Source organism: Benincasa hispida, chromosome 8 (assembly GCF_009727055.1).
Source record: "Benincasa hispida cultivar B227 chromosome 8, ASM972705v1, whole genome shotgun sequence".
Classification (NCBI taxonomy): Eukaryota; Viridiplantae; Streptophyta; class Magnoliopsida; order Cucurbitales; family Cucurbitaceae; genus Benincasa; species Benincasa hispida.
The window spans coordinates 5997228-6002406 of NC_052356.1; the positions used below are offsets into that span (position 1 = coordinate 5997228).

The 5179-nt window shown below is 36.4% G+C and overlaps 1 long non-coding RNA gene across 2 annotated transcripts; it reads left to right on the forward strand.

Moving 5' to 3' along the window:
- Positions 1-1073: 1073 nt before the first annotated feature.
- LOC120083256 lies at positions 1074-2837 on the forward strand. Of its 2 annotated transcripts, none has more exons than XR_005483390.1 (3): positions 1074-1555; positions 1644-1716; positions 2780-2837. It is a non-coding gene; the product is annotated as an uncharacterized LOC120083256 (long non-coding RNA). The 2 variants fall into 2 exon arrangements; XR_005483389.1 differs by lacking the exon at positions 2780-2837 and adding an exon at positions 2392-2449.
- Positions 2838-5179: the final 2342 nt, after the last annotated feature.

Genomic DNA, 5179 nt, shown 5'->3' on the forward strand with positions numbered 1-5179 from the left:
GGACCCAGTTGGATTTCAGTATTGCTTTTCACCCACAGACTGATGGGCAGATAGAACGATTGAATTAGATATTGGAAGACATGTTGCGTGCCTGTGCCATAGAGTTTTTAGGAAGCTGGGATGCTCACTTGCATCTGATGGAGTTTGCTTATAATAATAGCTACCAGTCCACTATTGGGATGTCAACATTTGAGGCCTTATATGGGAAGAGTTACAGGTCTTTTGTGTGTTGGGATGAAGTAAGAGAGAGGAAATTGCTAGGACCTGAACTAGTGCAGACCACGAATGAGGCAATACAGAAGATCAGGGCTCGTATGCAAACAGCTCAGAGCAGACAGAAAAGCTACGTCGATGTGAGGCATAAGGACCTGGAATTTGAGACTGGTGTTAAAGTGTTCTTAAAAGTGGCACCCATGAAAGGTATTCTACGGTTTGGCAAGAAAGGGAAGTTGAGTCCGAGATTCATTGGACCTTTCGAGGTCTTGGAACGAGTTGGCCCCGTAGATTACCATATGGCATTGCCCTCAACACTGTCTTCAGTTCATAATGCCTTCCATGTTTCAATGTTAAGGAAGTATGTGATAGACCTATCCCATGTAGTTGACTTTGAGCCCTTGCAGTTGAATGACAACTTGAGCTACGAGGAGAAACCTGTAGAGATCCTCGCCAGATAGGTAAAGACAATGTGCCGCAGGGAAATTGCATTTGTGAAAGTTCTGTGGCAGAATCACCAGTTCAAGAAGGCTACCTGGGAGTGAGAGGATGAGATGAAGGCCCAGTACCCAGAGCTTTTTTAGGAATGAACTTTCGAGGACGAAAGTTCTTTGAGGAGGGAATAATGTAACACCCCGCATTTTCTTTATTAATGTAATTTTAGTAACTTTTATTATTTGAGGGCATTTTTAGAATTTTGGACTTCAAGTGTAATTACGGGAATTTAATTATTGACATTGAAACTATTCAATTTGGAAATTAATGGTAGGAATTAATTCATTTTTTAGAAAGAAATGAAGTTAATAAAATAGAGTGGGATAAGGAAAAGAATAAAATAAAGTTATTTCATTTCCTTTTTAGTTTTTATTATTATTATTATAGAAAAAAAATATCCTTTCTCCTTCTTCTTCGTCATGTGCCCCCTCCCTCAAATTTCTCCTCCCGCCGTCAAGCCCTAAGTAACTCAGCCGTTTGTCCGTCATTTTCCGCCGCACCCTACAAGACTAGTTGAGCCGACTGTTCGCCGTTCGTGGGTTTTAGACCGACCAGATCCCGCCGCCAACCAAACCACGTTCGCCCTTGGCCCAGCCAAGCTGCGTTCACTCGTGACTAACTGCCACCATCCCTCCTTGCGTCTCAGCCGGGCCACCCAACGTTCCCTCACCGTCTGTCTCCCTCTCCCTCGCGAAACCAATTGAAGTTCGTTCGCCACCATAGATCTCCTCCTCTGCACACCCCTCTGCGCGTGGACCTCACAAAATTCGTCGTTGTCATACACGCCCTCTGTTCGCCGTTCGCCGCCACCGCCGTCATTGGGTTTCGTAGGATCTGGTAGTTTTGGGTAAGATCGGTTGAGTTTTGAAAGTTCTTGTTTGCCCATTAAATTTTGGATTCTTTTTTGGTTGATGCCGGTTATATTTGGAATTTAGATCCAAAATTGGAGTACTTCAGAGTCCGCAACGTGTTGCCCAGCGGATACGAGTTCGTTCGACAAGTAGTTTGGTAAGCGTTGTTGGTTGTTGGGAACCTATTGATTATTGGACTAAATTATGGTTTAATTTTAAGTATTTTGAAGGTTTCAAGTTGTCATCCATTGAGTTTTAAAATCTGCTAAGAGGAGATTTTGGAGTCAAAATCTTGCGAGTGTTTGTTGATCAAGTTTCATTTGGGTAAATTAATTAGTGATCATTGGATTAAATTTGTATGTTTGGGTCCTGGTTCCAAAGACTAAAATTTAGTATTATGTCTGTATTAGGGGACTTAATTCAAGATTTATTTCGTTGGAAATCATTAGCTTGGATTAATATCTGAATTTGACTTTGAGATAAGTAATCTTACTACTGGAACTACCCACAGGCCAAACACTAGATATATGCTAGCATAATAGACGAATATCAGGATAGAACGATAGCATGATACATAGATAGTATAGTATGACCGATATATGTTCTTGTATGAGAATCTGAAAGATTTATTTGTGTACGTAGATACTTGCATGCTAGTAAGGGATGATACTTGATTCACTGAGGTTGTATTTGGTATGAGGATATTGAGGCGTATATGCATGTTATATAGCCATGATATTGAGGTGTATATGTATGTTATAAAACCATATTGTGATAATTGTGATGTTGAGACTGTGATAGTGTCTTTACTGATTAGTTAGATGCCCACTAGGTATTGTGTTTCCTTCAGGATTTACCAGATTATGTTTCCTTCGGGATTCACCAGATATTGTGTTTCCTTCGAGATTCACCAGATATTGTGTTTCCTTCGGGATTCACCAGATTGTGTTTCCTTCAGAATTCACCAGATATTGTGTTTTATTCGGGATTCACCAGGGGTTGTGTTTCCTTCGGGATTCACTAGAGGTAATGGGCATACTTAACTACAGTAGGATAGAAACAAGTTTGTCATGTATGTACGTGTTCCATGAGGACTAGAGCAGTTTTTATGTTCCGCCAGAGGTAGGCATCTAGAGGACATAGATGCCTAGCCCGACCCCAGTAGTTGGGGTTGCTTACTGAGTATTTTATACTCATTCTTTCTCATGTTGTTGTTTCAGGTAAAGGTAGAGATGCACCGGTGATTGACAAGCGGAATCCGTGATCGAGCCATTGGGGACCAGTTTTATGCTTCCGCTCATGAGATTTAGATTTCTTTTTCATATTTTTCTTAACTTTCAGTTTTGATGTTTGAAACTTCTATTAAGAATTGTTTTCAGACTTATTTATTATCATTTATGATTTATGGGTACTCTATTGTTGTTTTAATATTTGAATTTAATGAAGGTTTTTGAACTTACCTTATTTATTTAACATTTATTTCACCATAAAAATGTGTCGTTTTAAGTTCCATGCATGCACGTATTTAGTAATGGTCTAACTTGAGTCCTAGGGGGTTGGGTTGTTATAGTGACGTTGTTCTGTTTTGCCCAAAAAGTATCGCTTCTGTTTTCATGGTTGCACAACGCTTCTTTTGAACATTGCAACGCTTCTCCTAGTGGTAGAATGATAATTTTCTCAACCTTCTTTCTCTCTTAATGCATTTTAGCTCCAAACTTAGCCATTTTAACATCTTTTTTGCACCAAACGCCCGCTCTACCTCTTTGCACCTGAGAACCTATAAAAACATCAATTAAACTCATTAAAATGGACTAACAACCCGAATTAAGAAGAGGAATATAACACATTTTCGATGTTATCATAAACATTATATAAATTATTTTATTTAATTAGAATATTAATAACTAATAATAAAATTTATATTGAATAGTCAAGATAACAAAAATATTAATGGTAAATGTATTAGTTGAAATTTATTAAGTCTAAATAATTTATTTGCTTTTAATAATTAACTAAAATTAATAGTAATAATTAATTTATACTAATTTATTAATTAACCCGGCTCTATCTATCTCCCAAGTATAAAAATCCCACAAATATGGAAGGTATTAAAAAATCCAAGTCAGATGGGTTTTAAAGTTCCCTCGATAAAATAATATAATGGTTTTAAAAGTGAAATACTATAAAACAAACACAGATATGAAAGGTTTATCTGAAATCCCATGGCAATATCTGTGAAATAAACAAGTCCTTAGAGATGTCCTAGGGGCATTCCCCATCCCCACCCCACCCCTATTTCAATCCCCATCCCCTTGGGAAATTGGCGAGGATCAGTTCCCCAAGGGGAAAATTCCTCATTTTTTTTTAAAGTTTTTTAAAGTTTTTAAATTTTTTAATAAGTTTTTAATTTTTTTTCAACCAAATAAAATTTTATAAATTAAATAAGTTGTTTTCAATATAATTTTTTATTTAAATAAAACAATATAAAATCTCTTAAGATCTCTTACTAGCTAAAAAGAACAATATTAAATGAGTAAAAGATATATATACACACACACATATACAGTAAGTGAGTTAATTATGTATTAAGTGTATATATATGTATGTATATGTATATATATTATATGTATGTATACATATATACGTACATATATATAGAAATCACTTATTATGATGAAGTATATATGTAATTAAAAAAGCTCACACTTTACTCTCATATAAATAACTTCTTATGAGTGTACATATATAATTAAATAAATCAATAGTTAAGGCAGGGCTAGGATAGGAGAATATAATCCTTGTCCCCGTTTAGCCATCAGGGAGAAAAGTCTCTCCACTCCCTTCCCTATTCCCCATCTAGTTGGGATTTCCTACCTCATTCGGGGTGAGTCCTTGCGAGTTAAATGGACATCTAACTCCTTTTCCGGGTTCGAGATTAAATCATTGCCCTCAATTCCAAGGTGCTCCTATATCTTTTTGAATTCCCACAAAAAGAAAACTCTCACAAAAGTAGATTACACAAAATTGTGGTCCAATTCCCCAACTAAGTCCAACATCTCTTGAAACCCTAATATCTTTTGTCCATCTCTTCCACTCCACCATTCTTTTCAAAATCACCACCTTTCAACCTAACATACTTCATCTCTTTATGTACTCATCAGCCATCGCCCTCGCTATGATGATCACCATCGTTGTTGTGGTTGAGTTGAGGTTCTATCGTCACCATCGTGGAGTCCAGTTGTTGCCACCGTATATGTCTTATAATTGTGAGTTTTATTCATTTTTGTGCCCACTATTCCCTTTCTTTCTAGTATTTGATGCTATACTTGATAATTATTGTTCTCTCAAAGTTGGAACAATTAGGATTATTAGTATTGTAAACGCACTCTTGTTAAAGGAAAAACACTTGAAATTCGGTATATATGATAAACACATAAAAAAAGTAGGAAAAACACATGAAATTATGTATATATGATAAACACATACGAAAGTATCCTTTAAATGAAAAACTGCTTCACTAACGCACTGTAATAAGGAATTAGAAAAATCTACTAAATGTTGCAGACAAGGCCAATGTAATGGGTATGCATCCAAACTATTCGATGCATGAAAGATACATT